Here is a 24,442-nt window from a genome sequence, read left to right on the forward strand (position 1 = left end):
GGCCGATGTTTCACTCATTAGCATACACCTCCAGTAAATGTATGCTGGATGGCTGGATGAGTGACTTGTGAACAAACTAATCAAATAGCCGCTGACAAGCTCTACATTGCTATGCCTTTGAAAACAGCCTTGGCTTTGTTCTCTGGGGCTCCCTCCTTTTCCAGCATCCTCAGCACATTAGCTTTCATGGAACTGAGCTGCACAAGTGAAGTGCCTCAAGAAATGAAGTCCTAATAGCACTGACAGAGCCCCTGAACACTCGAAATGATGCCACCTTGGGCAGGGTCATGAACTCAAATAGGAGGTAGATGAGTAAGACCAAGAAAAGTCAAAGAGCAAAGAGAGCATCTTCATCCATATTCTCACCAAGAACTGCCCTGCTCCATTATGTGTATCCACATGGCCCTACGTTGGTTCTGTCCCCAGCATCCAAAACAGTGCTTAGCACTTAGACATTTGGTGAACATATTAATGAGCCTGTCCCTCTCTCCCTACCTCTTTTAGAACCTCTTAAAGAATAGGCAAAGAAATTAATGAGAGGTTAAAACAGGATGGGTGGAAGAAGAGGAGAACAAAATAAATAACAATTTATCAAGTGTGTCCTGGGAGCTTGATGTGGTAGTAGGAATTTTACCTGAATTAGTTTTCTAAGTCTCTTAGAGCATGCTGATAGCTAGGCATTATAAACATTCCTTATTTAGGAAATGAGAGCTCAAGTGTATTGCCTAAAGCACAGAGATTAAAAAGTAGCTGGCCTGGGCTTTAAATTCAGTTCTTTCTGCCTTTATGATTGTTTCTTTTGGTTCTCTCTCTCTCTCTCTTTCTTTCTCCTTCCCCCCCCTCTCCCCTCCTCCCTCTTTTTTTCTGTGCTAGGGATAAAAACCTATTCTATCTTTTTAGTCCTAGCTAAGTGATTGTGCTATTCAATTTCTTTATCTATAAAATGGAGTAATATATCCTCAAAAGATTATTGTAAGCATGAAATGAATTAAGACACATAAATATTCAGATCAATACGTAGTGCTTAGTAAATGCTTGATCTTAAAGTTCCCATTTTGTTCCTTTGAGGTTTTTTCTTATTTTTTATTTTCTTTTCCTCTTTCAACTGAACTTTGTCTAATCTTGATAGCACAAAAACTTGGGTACCACTCCTAGTAAACTGTCCAAAATTCTATGGATAGTTCATCTTTTTGTAATTACAATGGTTATTTTTGTTTGTTACCTGTTTTAAAATCCATGTTCAGGGGCTGGGAAGGTGGCTCAGTGGTAGAGCGCTTGCCTTGCATGCTTGAGGCCCTGGGTTCGGTTCCTCAGCACCACATAAGCAAAAAAAGAAAAAAGCCGGAAGTGGCACTGTGGCTCAAGTGGTAGAACGCTAGCCTTGAGCTGAAGAGCTGAGGGACAGCGCCCAGGCCCAGAGTTCAGGCCCACGACCGGACCCCAAAAAAAAAAAAAAAATCTATGTTCACATTGGCTAGTTGGTCAGATTCATCACACCTTCTAAAGATAAACAGTATGTTAGGCACCCGGGATGTTTTCAGGTTTTAGACGTAGCAGTGGCCTTGGAGTGAGAAAGGCTTAAGTGAAAGCCAATCAGCTTTGCCCTATTAGCTGCATACTCTGAGCAAGCATCGCTATTCTTGAAACCTTTTGTCTCCTCCTCTATCCAAGAATGCCAACAGTCAACGGCCTATGTCCCTCAATGCTGCTATAAAGATCCGCAGCAGAGGTGTTCAGAACTGCTCATGTATGCAGCCGGACACAGACACATGGGATACTGACGAGGAAGGACACAAGTTCCTCAGAAGCAGGGCAATGGCCCTGTAGCAGGCTGAACATCTGAATAATGAACATGTTATGTAAATGGAGCCGTGGCCCTGTGGAGTCCTGAGAACTCGTTTTCTACCGTTCACTATTCTCCTGGTCAATGGAGCTTGACTTGATTATCCTTCCTCCCAGCTTCAGGAGATGTGGGTAACATTTGAGATTTGTTAAAAAAAAAAAAATTAGCTAAATAAGATGGTCCCCTCCTCCCTAGCGACTGTTTCTGTGAGTGATAGTGCTTTCCTGGGGATAATTTCAGAGGTAGATGCAACTCTGAAATCAGAAAATACACTTCATCTATCTACCTGGGGCTGAGAAATCTATGTGATTAGAATGTTTCATGTTTATGGGAGGGTGAAGCAAAATAAAACAAAGAGACTGAAGAAGCAGCCCCCAAGAAGAGAGAGCCTCATCACACTGATACAGTAGACTCTGCCAGCCCCATCTACCTCTCATTTCGCCCCATATGGCAACTGAACAGGCAGGCATACTGTTGGTGTTGCATTGCTCAACAAAGAGATGACAGTTCAAAATCAATTGATGATCATTTCATTTAAATATGAAATTTTAAGTTAGTCTATATTGCAGACCACAGAAGGATACACTTTGAAAGGCATTTCAAATATTTGAAGGACAATTTGGTGGGGGAAAAGAACAGGAAATAAAAGTCACCCACCATCGCTCCACTCAGAAATGAACATTGCGTCTTCCCTTACCACCTCTTCTAATGTGCACACATAAATCTGCATCAGAAATCACCGGCAAAATCAGATCGTGCTGGATCTGTGATTTTTGCACATTGCTTCTTCATTTACCATTTCGATAGGAACTTATTCCCCGATATTGTTGACTAGCTTTCAAAATCATGACTCTTAATGCTTGTGTAATTTCATCAGATGCATGGGAGATGATTTATTTAAATAGTTCCTGATTGTTGGAAATTTAGATTTCATTGAAATAACTTTCCAATGAGAGAAAAACGATGCTATTTAGAAGACAACAGTGATTTCTCACTCTGCATGAGCAACCAGCAATAAAAGTCAGCAACACAATCCGACGGATGATAAAAAGTCCCAGAAATGATGAGGAAATGGATGGAGACATGGTAAGGGGGGAAGTGAGCTGTTAGCCTTTATTATTTACATGGCACAATAAATATATACAGCATGGGACTTAGCATTCATGCATCACTCTGCCAGTCCATGGTCCCTCAGAGAGCCTGGGTAGTTCAGACAGGGCAGGGCAGGCATTCCTAATGGAAAAGATGCCAGTGGACCTTCCCAGCACAAGTCTGTTCCTTCTGCCTTGGAATAACTTTCACTCTCAAGAACAGCACTTTAAACCTCTGACAAGTTCAGGATGGATGTCCATGTGCTCATACATACATAGGAAGAGAAAGAGAGGGAGAGGGACAGAGAGAGAGAGACACACAGAGAGAGAGAGAGAGAGAGACAGACAGACAGACAGACAGACAGACAGAGACAGACAGACAGACAGACAGACAGAAGGGGGGGGAGGGAGAGGGACAGGGACAGAGACAGGGACAAGGACAGGGACAGGGAGGGAGAGAGGAGCATTTTCTATCTTCTCTAGTTTTGCTTCCCAGTACAGCAGCTTTTAATCTGAAAATCTCAAAAGCCTGGAAAGTCTCTCCAGTTCCTGCGCCTGCCATGGGGATTCTTGCCTCTCACTCACAGTGAAGGAAACAGATCTAAGAAAAGTGCAGCAACTTGACCAAGATTTCTCTCCAGGTTTAAACTCAGATTTTCTAGGCAGGCATTCTATCACTTGCCTTCTACCCCCAGTCTTTTTTACTTCCGTTATTTTCCAGATAAGGTGAGATACTTTTTCCGTACGGGGCCTCAGATCTTTATCCTCTTATCTTCTCCTCCCAAGTATCTGAGATTATAGGAATTAATCACTACAACTAATTTTTTGTAAGTTAAGGCCTTACTTCCTTTTTCCCTCAGATGGTCCCCAACTGCAATCTTTCCATCTCTGCCTAAAACTCAGGATACCAAGTTCTATGAAATGATAACCCCTACCTGCCTTCAGCTTTCTCTACAAGATCGCATCATTTTAGTGTCTCCTGGTTCTGTTCCCCCTTTCTATTTATATTTCTTTGAAAGCAAAATCTCTTTGTCAAAGTGGAAAAAGACAGTCTGAGAAAGGCGTTGTTATTCTTAGCCCACAAACAGGACTTCTCTCAAACTCCTGAGCATGATTGGGTATTTTTTTCTGCTTTATTTTTCTCTAAAGCATATATCTTATCTAATGAAGGGCAGATTTTATTTCAAACTTCAGTCTCTCCCCATTAGATGTAAACTCTCGATGTAAGTAAGTTCTCTAAAGTTGTATGTAGACCAGAGAATAGAAAGTCATAGCCACCATTTGCTTTCTAAGCATTAATTCTAATTCTTGGCAGGTAAGTCTTCTGACTGTACTTCCATAGGTGAAGAAAACTAGACTGCTCAGACTGGAGAATCTTGGGGCTCACAGAGATCAGACCGCAGCCAATCAGGTATGTTGGAGACATCATCTGTATTGCTCTGTCTTTGGTGGGTTAAGGAGTGAGGTTTTAGGTCTGTTTGGCATCCCGTTGGGCCTTTCCTTTTGGGATGGTACAGAGGGGAAGGATACAAGGAGTGCTAGAAAGAGCTCCCTAGTCCCCAGGGCTCCTTAGTTCCCATTTGTCTTTACCGACTCTCGACTTTCTCTGAATCAATTTCCTGCTTCTTGAAGGGACAGACACGGCCTCTCCAAGTTTCCAAGAGGTCCCCACCACCTTGAAGGCGGGACTCTGGAACACTCACTATACAACATCAGTGTACATGTCCCTCTGAGCTGGATCCAAGCTCCTGCTATAGCCATGTTCCAGAACAGAGACACGGGGAACATTTTCAAAATGATCTAGAGTTGAATCATTTCCAACAGAGGCACAGCTTGTACCCCAGCATGCATTAATTCCCTTGGGGTACTGGATCTGGAATCAGACTAGCTTGGTCAATAAGTAGTTTTAACCTTCTATGAGATAACACTTGAAGACTCGCATGAAACAAAACCCATCTAGTAGGCCAACCCATTCCTTTATTTATTTTTAGTCCTTCAATTTGAGTCTTATTTTGTCCTCTCCAGAGTCCTGGAAAATCCTGGAAAATGACTGATCTTTTTGATGAATGGAACCAGAAGATGACACCTTCCATAGCCTGGAAGAGGAAAAGTCACCATCAGGGTCACTATCTTCATTATAGGTGAGAGGTAGAGCCTGTATGCACCCAGGTAAATTCAGGTGGACATAGTACCTGAGTTAGCTAGACCCTCAGTAACCACAAATGGCAGGAACACCTTCAATCAGTCACCAACATAAGAACAGGAAAACACGGGAAGGCGTCATGGAAATTGGCAGTTGCTCTGTGTTATGGCTCTCATTTTTCTCATTTTTCTATTTTGCCATAAACATTGGAACTTTACGTACTGGATCCAGGTAAACAAAATCTTGAATTATATTTGTCATGCCAATTCATGTTCTTCATCATTTAGTTTGCAAATATTCTTGAAATGCTTTCAATATGCCCAGCTTGTTCTAGACACAGATATAAATGAAACAAAGAAAAATCATGTGTGTGTCCGGCTCAATCTTAATTTTGCTGATTACAGGCACCATTTTTGGTTATGGAAGTAAGGGCATAGATCACCTACTTACTTTCTCCCAGATGAATGCACCAAAATCAACCTTTTCCCACCTTGGATGAGCCTTCTTATTTTGACATTCTTCATGGTTATTTTCAATTGCTTTCAAAAAAAAGTATCAGATTTGCTGCACTACTTATAACATGAATTTAAAACAGTTTACAATCAAATGGGACTTTTTTAATTTGTCTTGATTCATGTGAAAGTAATTTAAATTCACATTAGTATTCTGGAAACTGATCATTAACACTTTTTAACTGATTTTGTAAACACATTTTGCCTCCAAAATAAACATAAACAGGAAAGGAGCAAGCTCAGCGTAGCTGAGGCATGAAGGCACACACATTAAAGGGGAAGGGCAGAATCCCTAGCATAAAATGCTGAAGGCATTTGGAAGCCATTTCATCAGCAACATGCTTTATGAAAACTCTGGGAGAAAAATGTGAATAATTTCAGATTTGCCCAATCTGGGGTAGGGAGGGTATCAAGCTATAGAAATGTTTGTGTGTCTATTGTGGATCATTGCAAATAATTAAGATGGGGGTGGGGAGTAGGGATTGATGAAGGATTCATGTCAGAAAGGGAGTGTGTTTCTGGGTGAGCAAAGCCAGGAGACTGTCTCCAAGATGAACTGGAGTCGGAGATTTGGAGATAACACAAAATCTGAAAGGATCGGAGGCCCTGACCCCCATCCTCACTAGGAGGCTAGCTAGACTTTGCCTGGAAACTTCCACACAGCTCAATTTACCTGCCTCTGACAACCCATTGTCTTACATGCTTCAGTCCCCACTGAGTTTGATGATCAAGTATATACCTTCCAAATAAACCAAAATGAATTGCACATGGCTACTGGCTTCTTTTTTTTAATATATATTTTTATTGTAAAGATACTATACAGAAGGGTTACAGTTACATGAATAAGGTAATGAGTCCATTTCTTATCCTTTGTTTTTCCCCTACCATCCCTTCCCTCCCCAGTACCGGTTTCTTAAATACACTCTTAGGTCCTCTTTTCCATCTCTTGGTCCTCTCATATCTTTTTCTAGTCTCTGTCACGATGCCTCCCACCTGCTTCCTCTCCAGGACTTCTGGGATTCTGCTTCTCATCTGGAAAAGGGGAGAGAAGGCTGGCCAATAGCTTTTTTGGAAAAACTTAGCCAATCTATAGATCGTGATGACCAGGTATGGGCTTCAGCTCCACATATGGCATATGGTGTAGGAACAGGGAATTGGAAACATGGCAGACTTTGTTTTGGCCTTAGTCCTGACACTGGTCAGGATCCTTCATCTTTCTAAACTTCACTATCTTTTTCTGTACAGCAGGGAGAATGGCATTGATGTCATGGGACTGTTAAACCTTTGAGGTATTTTATCAGGCATTGGATGTAGGCCAATAAGTGGGTGGTAAAACTGTTCATAGCCCACTCCAGTCCTTTTCATAAATGATCCTTCTGGTGCCATAAATGGTCTCAGCTCTTTGTTCTTTAGTATTGACTCAGTTTGACAAGCCATCTTCCCTTGCCAGGAACTGGGCAGAACTGCAGATTAGGTGACAAGACAAGGCCGCTGCTACTGAGAGGCACAGACAGTCACTCCTTACGGTGTTCATGGAATGAAAGCAAGGAATTCAAGTTTATGAGTCATAAGACTGCTCAGAATACTTTGCCTATGTCAAAGGAGGCAACTACTAGGTTCTTGGTCTCACTGAAAAAAGAATTCAGGTGCAGACACACAGATAGATGTCATGGGTAATGCTGCTGATGCCTACCTAACCTGTACTATAGTCAGGCTGGAAATACCATGGAGTCCATTAATACTGCCTGGGCACCCACCAACCAATGAGGACAGGATTTGGTACCTAAATGACTCAGCTTCCTCACTCTGCAGTGGATGTGTGCTGGGGCTGTGATCGGGTAAACACTATAAGGTAATGCACTTAAAAACTGAGAACCCTGGGGATCAATATAAATCAGCTTTGACATACCAACATCTAAAAAATCAATACATTAGGCCAAAATCCCATAGTGGACACAATGTCAAAATCTTTTTTCCTTGGGCACTAACTTGGCTCACCTGGACCTTCGTGTGTATCTTTTAGTCATTTATTTGCAAGTTCGGTAGAAATAGAAGAAGCGAGAGTAGCCTGACCAGAGGCTGGATGTGCTGGTCACTGACTTTGCACAGTATCGATCTGCGCTACAGCCTGTCTCAGGGTGCTGCCATCCCCACAGGCTCTGCCTAGAACCCCAACAGGAAACTTGAGAACAGCACTCTGAAGACTTGTAGAAGGTTCATTCTTTAATATCTTTGGAAGAGTGGTTAGTATTTGCATGATATAAGCCAACCCAAGAACAAATAAACCAGGACAAGGTAAAGGTCATTTCGATGAGCAATTCACTGTTGAAGAAAGCAAAGGGCAGCTCAATATACAACAGTGGGAGACCCGTAGGAGAAGGTGTTACATTAGCACACTCTCCTTCTGCCCCTAACCTTTTTCTTTTCTTTGCAGCTGGGGATACCCTTGCCAGGTAATTGAACACATAAAAAGAGCCTATAGAAAAACAGCTTCATTCCTCAGGCACACCCCAAATGACAGAACTATCTAGAAAAATTAGTGACTCTTTTGTAAGGAGAATTTGAGTCTTGAAGCATTACAGACTGGGCTTGGGTGAAGCCAAGCCTACAATCTGAATGCAATTAAAGTATGTTACCTGTAATAGGTTCAGATGTTTGTGATCTTCAGCATTTTATGAATTCTGTAGCAGATGGGCAAGGGCCAGGTAGCAGGCAAGAACAGACTGGGTAAGGCAGGCTGGCACTCTGACAAGGGCAGCCACAGCTGTGGTTCGCGTGTTATTCAGCACGCCCACCCACTGCACCAGCAGCCTGCCTTTCCCACCTCATGGCCACGGCCGCCTTAATGAAGAGTGGAGGTAAGCATGAATCTTGGCTTTCCAGGGATCATAACATTTGAGAAACCCAGAAGAATCGACATGATGGAGATGATGCCAAATTCTTTCACTTCTTGCTTTTCAACAAAAAGATTTAAAAAAAAAAAGGAGAGAGTAGGACCTGCTTATACAATGTACATCAAACTATTTTTCCTCCTGTTTCTAAAGCTTTCATACCAGGTGGCTCATGCCTGTCATTTTAGCACTACGCAGGTGGCTGAGATATAATGATTGCAGGAAAGCCCATAAGACGTATCTCCAATGAGATAAACCAGAAATAGAGCTGTATCTCAAGTGTGAGAATGCCACCCATGAGCGAAAAAGCTAAAGACCATCACTCAAGTCCTGAGTTCAAACACACATGCGCACATACACACACACACACACACACACACACACACACACACACACACACACACAACTTCTGTTGAAAGGGAGAAAGCAGAGAATAATAGCTTATCAATGGAACCTTGAATGGACGCAGCAATACTTTAGGAGAGCTGGTATTATAGACAAAACAATATAGCGCAGTTTAAAATCCTTGCCCTGTTTGAAATCCTTGCCCTATCTTCACCCCATTATGTAACTTTGGGCCAATTCTTCACCTGCTTTCTGTTTGCTCATCTGTCAAATGACCCAAAACATACCTGCCTCACAAGTTGTTCATCTGCATCAGAAAATGGTGTAATATGTTAATAGCTCATGTTCACTGGGGACTTCGTATGGGTCACATGTTGGCTACAATGCTTTGGCATTCTCCTAATTACCGTGTATGTTATTCTAACTGAGAGATGAAAAATACTGCAGACAAAGAGTGTAAATAATTTGCAGCCAATAAATGGCAGACCTGGATGAAGCAAGCTCAGCTAGGCAGCTTATACGTTTAAGTACTGGGTAATTTAGGCTGTAGCTCCTTTTCTGCAGTTCCAAACTCCAAAAGACTCTGGGAACCCAACGTTAGAACTCATGTGACAGCAGAACTCATGTTAATCTGAATATTCAGCTGCAAAAGTCACCTGAATTGTTTTGAGGGTTTTTTTTAATAGGTACTTGTTTCGCTAAAGTTTTAGATCATGGGGTAATGCCCCACTTGCTGAGGGGTTACAAAAGTTAGAAAACATGGAAATTCTGAATTCTAAAATATCTCTGACCCCAGCAGTTTCACTGTGGCAACTCTAGAGACCTGCCCTGCCTTTCCAGAATGGGTACACAGTAGGAGTTCGATGACATCAAGGTGGCTTTAGACTACAAAATGCAAGTAGCCATCTTGTTCGCAATATATCGACCCAGTTATTCACATAAAAATGTTTATTACATGGCTCCCATTTATTCAGTTCCATTTCAGGAGTTGTGGGTAGAGTGAACAAAATATAAGATGCACATCCCTAAGCGAAAATCCACATTGTTCCAAAACCCAAACCCAAATTTGTTCAAGCTCTGAAACTTGCTCAGGATTATTATGATGCCACAGTGCAAAATCATACCCCATGAGACTTTGTTCCATGGATGCAATTACTTTAAAAGACTGTAAATTAGCTTCAGATTTTGTGTGCAAGGCATAGTGAATTTTGGCGATGTCCCCTCCAAGATATTTCATTATCTACATGCAAGTATTCTAAACTCTATAATCTAAAATCTGAAACACTTGTGATTGCATACATTTTGGATAACCTATACATGTTTGCCTGGGCCACATAAATTGTATAGTCTAAGAAAAATAGTACCAAGAGAAAATAGAGGAACAATAAATGTCAACAACAGGTACTATGGGCCAGAGGATGTAAGGGTGCCCTGCATTATTCTGTCTCTAGGGTTATACAACAGAAACAAGTGGAACCTGTAATAATGGAGAAATAGAAGAATTTGGGAGAAAAAACAACAACCCATAATTATTCTAAGAGAGTAAAACTGTGTGCCTTGAAATATTGAAGTAATTATCAGGTTAAATTTCTATGATCCCTGCAATTTCTATGAAACCTGGAAATGTTAAGAGCGTAAGCCTGGCATATCTCTTGAAGCAAAATTATACTGCTTTTCCACTCAGACTAAAAGGTCATAATTAAAGATATAATGAAGCTAAGTGAGTAATGGGATCTGTGATTCACAGAAGTGCAGGTTGCTTGAAGGCCTCCTTTTGCCCCTGGAAATGGGGGTCATCAAGTCAAGTGACCCTGGAAGCTCAGAACCTTTCAAAGGAGAATGGAGTTATCTCCAGGAACAACAGAAAGTGGCCTCTGAAAATATTAAGGCAGAAAAGATACTTCTCAATTTATTTTTCTCTTAGGAGTGTTAGCATTATTTTTCCTGAATAGTAAAATATTCATAGTACAAGAAATATGAAAAATGTCACCTCTAATTATCTCATTATTCTGAGATGATTAATCACTCATTATGTTGATCTTTCTTCCCTCCTTCCCTTCTTCCCTCCTTCCCTCCCTTCCTTTCTTCCTTCTATCCTTCTTCCTTTTTTCCTCCCTTCCTCATTTTCTTCATTTCTTCCCTCTTTCCTTTCCTTTCCCTCTCATCCACCCTCCTTCCCTCTCTTCTTCTTTCTCTCCTTTCTTCCTTCCCTCCTTCTTTCTTTTCTTCTGGCTTCATACCAAGCACTCTACCACTTGATCCATACCCTCATCTCTTTTTGCTTTACATTGCTTTTCAGATAAGAATCTTGAGTTTTGCTTAGGGCCAACCTGGGCTGAGATCCTCTTACCTATGCCCAACTTATTTGTTGAAATAAGTTCTCCTTAACTTTTAGTCCAAGCTAGCCTGAAACTACAATCCTGATCTTGGCCTCCCAAGTATCTTCCTCTTTCTGCTACTTATCACCCTGCCCACAATTATTATTCACTATAATAATCCTTTGGTACTTTATATGCCCCTTATTTAAATCCTTCAACAACCTCATTCAAAATTGCTTGAGAATAGCAATTACTTGATATCTCTCAATTTCCCATCTGTAGATGGAGGGGAGGGGGGATCAAGTGGTAGAGTGCTTGGTATGAAGCCAGAAGAAAAGAAAGAAGGAGGGAAGGAAGAAAGGAGAGAGAGAGGAAGAGAGGGAAGGAGGGTGGATGGGAGGGAAAGGAAAGGAAAGAGAGAAGAAATGAAGAAAATGAGGAAGGGAGGAAAAAAGAAGAAGCATTTGAAAGAGTTCCTGACATAAGGTAAACACTTGATAGTATTAACTGTTACTAGCTTGTTTTACAAATGAGGAAACCAAAGGATGACAGGTCAATAGTGAGTTTGGGGATCCAGTCAGGACCTAAACTCACAAGTCTGAATCAGGTCCATGATCTTAAGCCAAGCATCATGACAGTAAAGTTCCTTTTGGGAAAGGGGATGGAATTAAGACTACAGCTGGCATCATGACTTACATAGATCTAGATAATGGGTTTCTAGGGACTCCAGTAGAAGCCAAATTGCCAGATAAGAACTTGAGGGTTCTGAAGGAGAATCAATCATTCAGTAAGGAAAGCTGATGTCTCTTAGGTCTCTGGGTGAGAAACTGTGCAATGTGTTTTACTACTGTATCCTTAGTTCCTAGAGCAAAATATTATCTAGAACATAGTATGCATTTAACAAATAGCTGCCAATTAGCAAGATCTGTCACAATGGCATCACTCCCAACAAATGGCTTGAAGACTAACAATGTTGTTGGTTTCAGGGTAGCAACTGCATTGGATCCCTTCTTAACTGAGCCCCTTAGTACAATGTCTGTTCCCTGAGAGACTGATTGAACCATGACAAACACACTACAGAAAAGGTTTCCCTGAATTATGAAATGCTTAGGAGTCCCGCCTGCAAGTTTCCCATGCTAAGTGAGCCATAACTATTTTCCAAGAACATCTTGGGCCAGGATGCACTGCAATGGGGTTTCAGCTATGGTAGTTCTCATCAGGTTCCAGTTTGATCTGCCCAGATGTGGTGGCTTCTGGAAGACCGACAGTGGGAGAGGCAAAGTCTGAGTCAGAAAACCTGAACTGGGACTTGTAACTACTGTGGGATCTCCACTTTCCTCAACAGAACAACAACACTCATGCAAAAGACTGTGTTGCAAACTTTGTAGGTAGATACTGGAGAGGCACCAGCAGCATCTGTGAGATGAATGTGGAAGGACCGCAAGGCAGTCTAGAAGTCACTAGGGGATAATGTGAAGTACCAAGGTGAAACTGCTTGGTATAATTGATACACACTAAAATGAAAAAGAAAAAAGAACTGGCACTGTTGAAGGGTGGATATCAGCAGGAGGAGGAAAATTGATGCAAAGGGTTAAGAATGAAGGTGAATGTGGTCAAAGTACTTTCTATATACATTTGAAAATAGAACAATGAAATCTTTTTTAATTGTCATTTTTTATTGTGAAAATACTGTACAGAGGGGTTACAATTACATGGCAAGATAATGAGTACATTTCTTATCAAGCATTGTAGCCTCCTCCTTTGTTTCCCCTTCCCATCCCTTCCCATCCCCACCCCCCACCAAAGTTGTAAAGTTCGTTTTCCGACATAACGACTTGTACTTCTCATTGTTGCAACGGGTCCACCTGTATCCTTATTTAAACGACTTGTTTTTCCCCTTCCCCTCCACAAATTATACCGGCATCAAATACAGTGAAAGCAGGGGTTATATGATTTGCATTTCTTTTATGGCTAGGGAGGTTGAGCATTTCTTCATGTGTCTATTGGCCATTCTTATTTCCTCTTCAGAGGAGTTTCTCTTTAAGTCTTTAGCCCACTTTTTTATTGGGCAGTTGTTTCTTTGAGGATTTGTTGTTGGGGGAGAACAATGAAATCTTTTGGAGTTGTATTAAGAAGTGGGTAGAGAAGGTAAGGAGGAGTGATAGCGGCGGTGATATTGATGGATATATTGAATGCATGGATGAAAATGTCATGATGAAACTCCTCTTGAACAATTAATTACAAATCTTAGAGTTTTATTTTTTTCTATATTTAAATCCTAAGCCCCAAGATAATAGTCCTAAGAGGTGGAGGGGTTTGGGTAGATAGTGAAGTCATGAGGGTAAAGCCCTCATGAGCAGGGATTTGGGCTCTTTGTAAAAGAGCCCCTAGAATGTTAGCCAGACCTTTCCACCATGTGAGGACACAGTGATTAGATGCTATCTTTGAACTGGGAAATGGGCCTTGTTAGACCTTCAATTTGATGGACCATGATTTTGGACATTCCAGCATTTAGAACTGTGAAAAAACAAATGTTCTTGTCTACAAACTACCCCGTCTATGGTGTTTTGTTATAACAATCTGAATAGACTAAGACTTTAGTGCAAAATAATACTGTGTATTGGACTTTAACGGCAAGTAGGCCCCCAAATTTAAGGTATTAGACTACCTGTTTTGTGAGAAGTTGGCTCCAAAAGGTAATGCCTCCTCCTCTCAGAAAAATCATCTTACCTCTCTATTCCTCTGATGCTTTGAGAGTCAATTTCCAAAGACTTCAGGAAGACAACTAAGACTCTTTGACCCTGGAGATAAACAAGGGGATGGGCAAACATTTTGAAGTACATTGTGGCATTAAAATAATACCAATTGTTAGGGATCACTTGATAAGATTAGGATATGTAGCTACTCAGGGATAGTTAATCAAGGTGTATTATTATAACACAGTGTGCTGTGATCCCTTTTAAGCAATATACATAGTAGATGTATATAGATGTAATGTCTTAACATTTATCATTGGCTGAGTCTGAATAGGATAAAGTGGATTTTAAAGGCTCTTTTTGCCTATATTACCTAACAGAATTGTTCCAAAAAGTTAGGGATAATTGAACATATTATCTAGAATAAGATGTTAGTAATTTGCTTTGCTGTAACCATATGATTAGGTTCCAACAAATCCTCTTGAATCTTAGGCCTAACATATCAGTAGTCACCACCAACACTCCTAATCCTTTCTCTTCTTCCACCCACCATTTCATGTATGGGGCTACTCAATTGCACTCTGAACCCCACTAGAATGTGTAAGTCACTGAGATCTGGGGCTTGGGTCTGTTCACTGTCTGGTAGAGTACATGTTCCCACGTATTAGCTGAAGCATGCACTGTTCAAAGCAAGGGGGGAGGTATGGGGCATAAGTGGCAACTCCTCCTCTCCCTTCTCTCCCTCCATCCTATCATCATCTTGCACTCATATTTAGTGCCCATAGCACCATGGAATTTATAGCAGGCAACCTTTGGTGCCAGATGACATCTCTTAAGCTGTCATTGTTGTTTTGCTTTGTTTTATTGCCTGCTATGTCTTCTTTCCACAAATTTTCATAAGGTACAGCAGAATGCTAGACTTTGGGGTGGAGGTCCCAGTTGTGAACAAAGGCCACTACTTCTCATAAATTCTACAGGTGGAAACTCTCTCTGAGCCTAGCACAGGGTCTGGATATAATAATCACTCAATGAACATTTACTAACTCAACCACCTAAAGTAACACAGCCATAAGTGACAGAATGTTGGAAAGCTCTACTTTTGCACCAGCTAAAAATCTTGCACGGATCCATTTTTTAATGTCACGAATGAAGCCTGCCCTGTATCAAGTTTCATTCCATGTCTGTTCCCTGATCTGATCAATTTTTTTAAAATTACCTTCTTTATTTTTCTTTCTCTTCTTACCTTCTTTTTGTTGTTGTTTTTGTACTAGCCACTTTTAGCTGGTTGTTGAGTGGACTTACTTGTCTCATTCTGCAAATGGATTTTGTTATCTCAGATTTCTAGACTCATTTGCAAACTGGATCTCATTAGTGGCCGGGAAAGGCTGGCTAGAATCCAGGCCACCGTGCTCTACCACCCCCCCGCCCCCCCCCCCCCCCCCCCCGCCATCCTCCTCCCCCTCCCGCAGTGTTCTGGCCACTCAGCGGGGGAAGCTGTATCTCTGGGTCATTTCAACCATGTTTGCAGAAGAAATGAGCAAGTTGGGAAGAGAAGATAAAGTGACATTTTAAGGTGCTACAGCAATCCAACATGTAGTCACTAATTCCCACCTCCCACCTCCAAAGCAGGCTTTAAATAAAAACTTAACAGCTGGCCGTCCGGATTGACTGTGTGCCAGACTTTGTGCTAAACACCTTCCATCGAGTTTCCCATGGAAGTATCTTAGCTACCGAAGGGGGAAAGGGCTTATACCCATTTCGCAGGTGGCAAAATAGAGACCCGGAGGACTTAATTACCTTGCCCAATAGCAAGTCACTTACGATCTTGAAGTCTTAGAAGCCGGGTTTATCTGTCTCGATTGTGTTTTTCTGAACACAGGCGCGGTGAGGCCCAGGTGGGAAAGAATGGAGATTTCCAGTACAGGAGAAAACGGTTGGACTCCAGTCGCTGGTCCTCTCTGCAGGTCCCCCTTCCCTGTGGCCTCCACCGCTCCCCTGCGCCCCCGGGCCGCCCCGGGACGGGCCAGCTCCGGCTGGGTGTGGGGATCGGGGTGCGGGCGCCGGCCCGGGGCCTGGACCGAGGGCTGCGCGCGCAGCTGCGGCGGGGTTCGGCGGGCCGAGCAGATGGCGCCGGCGGGGAGGCGTCGGTTTGACGCCCCTAGCACTTTTCCTTCGCGCATATGTTGCGGGCAGGGACGACCCCGAGCCTGACACAGGCCCATTGCCAGAGAGGATGCGCGCATGCCTGGAAACGGGGCTCCGAACGCCCCGCCCCCACCAGGAGGCCCGCGATCGTGCAGAGGGGGTTGACCTGTCTTTTCATCCCACCGTGTGGGAACCCCTAGTGCTTCTTCTTGTCCTTAGTTTGGGCCTTCAGAAGGCTCCCAGCCCCATTGACAGTTAGGGGGGCGAGACCCGGGCACTGACGCACTAGAACCCCCCCCCTCCCCAGGGCTTGGTTTCCGTGGGCTCCAGCTTGTTTCCTGCTTCAGGAGTGCACCCCCTGCCCCCCCTCCCCCCTTGCTGTTCCAAGACGTTCTTCCTTCTGCAGGGCCTTGGCACGTGTCACCCTTTGCACCTCTGTCTCCTCCCACCAACCCCTCCAGAGACTCCGCAGATCTCAGATCAAGCATCAGTGCCAACCCCAAGCCTCCCCCATACCCCCTGAGCACCGGGCACAGCACTTACAGCCCTGAGCAAGTGAGCTGAGGATCATCTGTGCAGGATGACCCCGAACGGTAGGCTTCATAAGGACAGGGAGTGAGTGTGCCTCGGTCCAGCATCCTATGATGGGTGCATATTGGGCCCTGAGGTAGAGTCATGATGAACGAGCGCTTAAGTGGATGGTGGATGGATGGATGATGGGTGGGTGGGTGGATGGCTAGATAGGCCAAGGAACAGGCTTTTATGAAGGGGCACCTGCTTCCTCGCCAACCAATGATAAGCTCAGACTGGTAATAAAAGCATAGAGCTGTTTGGAGCCCCCTTTCCTTGCAATGACAGATGTTAAATTAATTAAACATACACTGTGACTTGTTCCCTTCCATTTTCTCCCTCTCCCCACATTGGTCTGTGACTAGAAGCCCAGCCCTTCCTTTCCTGTTGACAGATTGGAGACTTCCTTATGCAGATGATTGAAGTCATGATCGATAGGATGAAAGCAGGCCACAGTGAGGCAAATTTGGCAGCCTTAAAAGTGGGGTTTCAATGGAAAAAGAGAGAAAATGGACACTAAAGCAAATCCTTGAAATTACTTTTCTGACCTACTTGGTGGAAGAGCAGGGAATTCCAGGGTGTTGGAGAGTTTCCCAGATGGATGGAAAGAGTTCAGATGCAGCAAATATTTACTCGCACCAGAGATCTGTGACAAATGGCTTAAAGGACACTTGGCACTCTCAAGGCTTTTTTGATCCATTCCCAAACTCTAGGAACCAAAGTTCATTGGCATCCTACTACAAAATCGGGAACAAAGACTCATGGACTCAAATATCCTGCCCAGGATCACCTACCGGAATTTTTCTCAAGAAAAAATACATTTTGTTTTGAAGAATACCAAGATGGCTTTGTGTGATTAAGAAAATTGCTGACATTGGTTCTTGATTTACAGAATAATAGTTTAGCTATGTTAGCTTTTCCCTGAATGGCTTTTCTATTTTTTAAGGGTTTTTTTTGTTTGCTTGCTTGCTTGCTTGATTTGTTTGGTGCTGGCCCTGTTGTAGAACTCAGAGCTGGGGCTCTGTCCCTCGACCTTTTTGTGCTCAAGGCTTACCACTCTACCACTTTGAACCACAGCTCCATTTCCAGCTTTTTATTAGCTAGTTGGAAATGAGAGTCTCACTAAATTTCCTGCCTGGGCTGTCTTTGAAGTATGATCCACAGATCTGTCTCCTGAGTAGCTAGAATTATAGGTATGAGCTACCGACGACCTGCTATAGTCATTATCGTCTCTGAATGGAAAAATTTTCTGCTCTTTAAGAGATCTTAGATCAACAGAGAATCTTCCTAATTTACTGAGTTGGGTAACTTTTTGAGTTCATTGAAAGAGCAGTAAGCCCTGAACAGGACTAACAGCCGTGCTTTTAGTCCTCATCATTTATTAAATGGCACTATTAAGTTGATGAGTTGAGTACTTCATATTCATTAGCGCATTTAAATTGCACATCACTCCAATAAACTCAGCCCCATTTAGTCCCTATTTTACAAAAAAAGAAAAAAAAAACACAAAAAACGAAAAGCAAACAAACAACAAAACCACTGAAGGTGCCAGAATTAAAGTAGCTTTACCATGATCAAGAGCTAGGTTCAAACCCAGGCACTTAACCTGCTAGGTGATGCCTTGTGAATAGTTTTTAGTTTTTGTTTTCCCAGGAATCCCGGGATTTGCCCAGAAGTGGAAGGACATCTGGTTGGGCTTGAAAACCAAGCCAAAACAAAACAAAACAAAAAATCAAGCTGGGCATGGCTAGCCAACTGTAATCCTAACTACTCAGAAGGCTGAGATCTGAGGATCCCAGTTTGAAACCAGTCTGGACAGAAAAGTTCAAAATATTCCTATTTCCCCCAGTTGTCACTGGATTCGATTTTGGTCCCATGGTATTGTAGATATGTTTATCTGAAGTAGAGAAGGGAAGGGGAATAACAGAATGGTGAGACAAAGGACAAGGGCGGAGGGGGGGGAGGGGCGGGACTAATGCAAAGCAACATACACAAGACAATATGTTGGAAATGATCTGTACAACTTGTGGGGGGAGGTTGGAGGAAGAGGGAACATAGGAGAAAAATGAGGGAAGGGGTAACAAGTTTGACAAGAAATGTACTTATTACCTGACTTATGTGACTGTAGCCCCTCTATACTCACCTTGATGATTAAAAAAAAAAAGATTCTTATCTCCAATTAACCACCAAAAAGCTGGAAGTAGAGCTGTAGATCAAGTGGTAGAGTGCCAGCCTTGAGCAAAACAGCTAAGCGACAGCACTCAGGCCCTGAGCTCAAGCCCCTTGTATGACATAAGAAAAGAAAGTTAAGCAATGGGAGTTAAATAATAGGGCAGATGGAGAAGACCTTGGGGATCCACCTGCAAGTAGTGGTCACAAAGAGAAAGGATTTGTGAAGGTCCAATGAGGGACTTAGAGGAGGTGGCCTGAGAGCCACAGAGAATTTCTTGAGGCAGTGGCCTGAGATTCTCTGGTGTTGTGGGTTGAAAAGGGCAACAGCCTCAGTCTGTGAGAAATAGCTTTAGGGACAGAGGAAGAGGTTCTGCTGCCTGTTGAAAAGGTATTGAATCTCAAAGGGAAGACGCAATAAAGAAGATTGAGATGCTCATCAATCAACCTAACGCCCACCCACGCAGGCAGCTACAGTTTGGATAAATGTTTCCCAAAGGTCCAAATGCTGAAGGGTTGAGGTGGTAAAACCTTCAGGAGATGGACCAAGGGCTTGGCATAGGGAAGTGGAGATAAGAAGCTGGTGATTGTTCCAGATTGCCATCTGGAACAAGTTAGCAAGACGCTATCTCAAAAAATAAGCCAGGTATAGTAGCACCTTCTTGTAATTACAGCTAATCTAGTGACAGAAATAGGAGGATTGCAGTCCAAGGGCTGCCTTGGACAAGAGTGGAAGATCTTATCTGAAAAACAAATGAAAATAAGGACTGGAAACTTAGCTCAAGTGGAAGAGTGCCTTCCTGACAAGTGTAAGGATCTGAGTTTAAATCCTAGGGAAAGAAAGAAAGGAAAAAAAGAATAAAGACAGAAATAAAGAGAGGAAAGAAGGAAAACAGGAGGGAAGGCAGGAAGGTGGGAAGGCAGGAGGGCAGGAAGGGAGGAAGGGAGGAAGGGAGGGAGGGAGGGAGGAAGGAAGGAAGGAGGTTTTTAGTGGCAAGAAGTCCAGTCATTGCCGTGGCAGGCTTCTCTAGAAGAGAATACTATGATTCTATCCACTTCTTGTCTCTCTTTATGCTTTCCAGCTACCATGAGTATATGCCACAGACCTAAAGCAATGGGCCACAAGACCTTGGGCTGAACCCTCTGAAACCCTAAGCCAGAATAACCCTCTCCTCTTCTTAAGTTGATTATCTCAAGCAGCTTGTCCTGTGACTGTACACTCACACACTATTTATCTCTCTGTATTTGCATCCACACTTTTGTGTGTGTGTGTGTGTGTGTGCCAATCTTGGGGCCTGAACTCAGAACCTGGGCACTGTCTCTGAGCTTTTTCATTCAAGGTCTAGTGTTCTATCATTTAGTGAGTCACAGCTCCACTTCTGGCTTTTTGGGTAGTTAATTGGAGATGAAATTCTCAATTTTCCTGCCTGGGTTGGATTTGAACCATGATCCTTATATCTCAGCCTCCTGCATAGCTAGGATTACAGGCATGAACCACCAGCACTCAGCTCTACATCTACACATTTTTATGGTTAATATCTTCAATGTCTTTTGAGGCTTATTACTTATATGACTGAGTCCACTATTCAACATAGAATAAAATAATATCAGAAAAAACAAAGGCCATTAACAAAAATTAAAATATAGAATTAAAATAGTTGAAATAAAGAAGACAGTACACAGATGTTCAGATGCTAACACTCTAAACTGTTACTGAAGTCCAGTTTCAAAAATACAAACTCTAGGTCTGGGAATGTGGCTTAGTGGTAGAGTGCTTGCCTAGCATGCATGAGGCCCTGGGTTTGATTCCTCAGAACCACATAAACAAGAAGAAGGAGGAGAAGAAAGAAGAGGAGGAGGAGGAGGAGGAGGAGGAGGAGGAGGAGGAGGAGGAGGAGGAGGAGGAGGGGGAGGGGGAGGGGGAGGAAGAGGAAAATACTGTAATAGATTAAAGCACATCAAACTTCTAGAAATCCATCTGTATTCATAAATATTTCTAAATACAAATTCTGAGCTTGCCTGTTGCCAGAGTAGACAGGGAAACATAACTACTATGATTCCAATTTTCTATGAGAGATGCTAAATTGTTCAGAGGATGCTGATCTTTTTTCTGAAACTAGAACCCAGAGAAATTTCTAGCATGGGGCTTGGCCTGCCAAGAAATGTAGATTTTTTTCATACCTTCTACAAAAGTCTCACAGTAATTTCAATGCAATTTTCATTTCATAAGCTGGCAACATAACACACAAATTTGCACTTTATTGAAAACAGCATTGTGAGAAGCCCTGTAGACGTGGTTCTGCCGGTCTTACCAAGTACAAGAAATCAGGCTAGAGTCCCTGGAGAATAGAAGGCAATACTACATGTCCTCAAACAATGCTCCCTAAATACTGTGCAGGGCCGTAAGCAGGACTTGGACAACTGGTAGTTTAATCTTGGGGTGCAGTGGTTACATCAAGCTAAGTCCAGATACAAACAGACTTTTGACACAGCCTAAGCCCAAATGTAGTGACTCAGTGAACGTTCTTTGAGCCAAAAGAAAGAGATGGGTAAATTATGTGAAGTGAATCTCAACCAAGTACTTATTTCTTAGTATTTATGGATAAATCTTGCATTAATTTTGTCTAAGTGCCTTTCCCATTGCCTCATTCCTGGGTCATGGTTCAAGCAACTTCTGTCAGCCTGTGTAAACCTGGTCTCAATATTGCCTCTTCACATAGCAGGTATGCCATGCACCTGCCAAGAAGGAAGAGGATAAAGATGTCCTTAATACTATTCTTATAGATTCTCCAAGTCAACCACTTTCTCCTCATGTGGGAAGCAGTAATTTTCTCCCTGATATATGGGTATTGCTTTTCGTTGGTAGCCAAGACCCAATCCGTCTGTGGAGGTGGTTGTAATTAATAGGTAAGAAGTGCAAATACATCTGAATTAATAGAGCCACTAGGTGTGACTAACTATAATATGATTACATGTGAAATTAACCCAGAGATCAAACCTAATCAATCCAGACTAATAACTGCCGTGACAACAATTTGTGGTTTTAGATGAGTTTACTTTGAAAGGAACTAAGGAAGATGAACTTGGTTAAGATGTGAAGGCTATGTGAGATTTGGGGTTTTTTTAAGTGTGAGTAGCATGCTAAGATCATAAATATGTATGTAAATGATATTGCTGGCCAGATGTTAGATAACCAAACCATTATTTATATGGGCAGGTAAGGGTAAACAAAATTAGAAAAATCAGAAATTAGTAAAGAGAAGCAACTATTTAAGGAATGTAACTAAATTAGACTCTCAATGTTAAAACTTTTATTATTATCTAAATAATAAACTAAATAATAAATAAACTAATAAATAAATAAACTAAACAATAACTAAACTAGTAACTAAACTTATACACACACACACACACACACACACACACACACACATATAAACATCTTCACACACATACTGCAGCCAGGGCTTCATGACTGCTAGGCAAGTACTGTATCATTGAGCCATATTTCTAAGACCCCTAAGCAATGTTTTATACATAGAATATATAACTTACAATATAACTTCCAAAGAGAAAATGATCAACAGCCATATACTTAACAATTTACATAAGATCTGTATTGAGAGCTTGGTATGATGATACATGTCTATAATCCCAGCACTTGGGTTGCTGAGGCAGGAGGATCATAGATTTCATTCAGCCTGGGATACATAAGCAGATTCTGTCTCCCAAAACCTAAAGCCACATTGATGATTCATTACAGACCCTTGTACAGCTCTCTTTAATTTCAAACCTTCTTTCCCATCCCAGAGGTAAACACTACCCTGGCTTTTGTGTTTCATTCCTGTGGTAGATAATGTTGCTGGCTCCAATGTGGTCACTCACTGTATCCACACCTTCTCTATGGAACTGAGCAGAGCCCTCCCACGGTTGTCCTACTCTCTTAGGTTTGGCCCTTTGTCTTTCTCTGGACAAGGGAAAGAGGCAGAAACTCTATGTGACTTCTGAGCCTAGCCTTGACCATCTTCCCATGATTCCACTCTCTTTTTGTTCTTTCTGGTACCATGGAAAGATCAAGCCTTGACCAATATGCTGGTCAAATAAGAAGATGGAAGGCATGTGGGATGGAGCTGAGACTCACCAGCCAAGAAAATAAATGGCCATGGCTTTATAACACTGAGGTTTAGGTAGATCCTTGTGTGATGCTCACATCCATTCTGCCTTTCCTGGATAGTTTTGCCAGCGATAAGTCTTTGAAAGTAGTTAGTTTTGTGTGGTTTTAAACTTTATGGAAAAGGCAGCATACTAGAAAGTTTTTTTTTGCATAGTTGGCATTAGGATGGAAAGATTTTTTTAAGTCAATGACTGAAGAGAGTAGGCCAAGAGTTTTAAAAAATATCACAACAGTAAGCAGGTAAGCAGACTTGCAAATGGGCACCTGGCCAGGGAGCATCGTTTGCCAGGGTAACATAAACAATCAGAGCAGCACTCAACAATGCTATTTGGTGCAACAGAACAGATGAAGAATGAGCCTGTTGTTTATGGATGGATTCCATCCAGTGAGAACTACAATGAGAAGGAAGAGCTGTGGAGTCGGGCAGCCCTCCAACCACTCGTTTTCACTCATTTAAATTCCAGGAATCATTTTATACTCTCTAAGCCTCAGTTTTGCTGTCTGAAAACTGGATATTACAACTCTTCCCTAGTGTTGGTTTTGCTTTGGGATTTTTTGTCATGGGGGGGTGGGGGACAAAGGGAGGAAGAGTGAACAAATGCAATCATGGTTTTCAGTATACACTTGGAAAATGACCTGTGTAACTTGTGGCAGGGATAGGAGGGAGAAACTGAGGGAAAGTAAAGGAAGGAGTGACATTGTCCAAAAAAATATTCATTTCCTGATTTATGAAGTGGTAGCCCCTCTGTACAATATCTTAATGGTAATAATAAATTTTAATATCACATGGCAGTACAATTTTAAGTTTCTTCAAGAACTGCCATACAGATTTCCATAGTGGTTGCACTAACTTACATTTCCACTGGCAGTGAATAAAGGTTCCTCATCCTCCAACCTCCATATCTTTACTAACATTTGTTGCTGTTTATCTCCTTCGTGAGAGCCATTCTGACTAGAGGGAGAAGGAATCTAGTTATTGTCTGGTTTGCATTTCCCTGATCACTTTGGATATTGAACTTTTAAAAATATATTTATTGGCCATATGTTTATTGTATTTCATCTGAAGAGTGTCTGTTCAGTTACAATGTCCATTTACTGATTGGATTACTTGCCCTTTTGTTCAATGTTTTGAGTTATTTATATATTCTAGATACTAATATCCTATTGGATGAATATCTGGTAAAGATTTTTACCCATTCTATAGGCTGTGTCTTCTCTTTATTGATGGCTTCTTTTGCTGTGCATGAGGGTTTTTTTTAATTTGGTACAATCCTATTTATCAACTTCTGCTTTTATGTCCTGAATGATTAGACACTTATTCAGAAAGTCATTTAGTATGCCTCTATTATGAGGCGTTTCTCATGTGTTTTTCTCTAGTAGTTTCAACCTTTCAGGTCTTCATTGAAGTCTTTGACCTATTTTGAGTTGATTTTTGTACCATGTGAGAGATAAGGATTTGGTTTCAGATTTCTATACGTTGGTAAACAGTTTTCACAGTACCATTTGAATAAGAGGCTCTTTTATTCCAGTGTCAACAATCAAGGG

Source organism: Dipodomys spectabilis, unplaced genomic scaffold (genome assembly GCF_019054845.1).
Source record: "Dipodomys spectabilis isolate Male_0828 unplaced genomic scaffold, ASM1905484v1 ptg000145l, whole genome shotgun sequence".
Lineage (NCBI taxonomy): Eukaryota > Metazoa > Chordata > Mammalia > Rodentia > Heteromyidae > Dipodomys > Dipodomys spectabilis.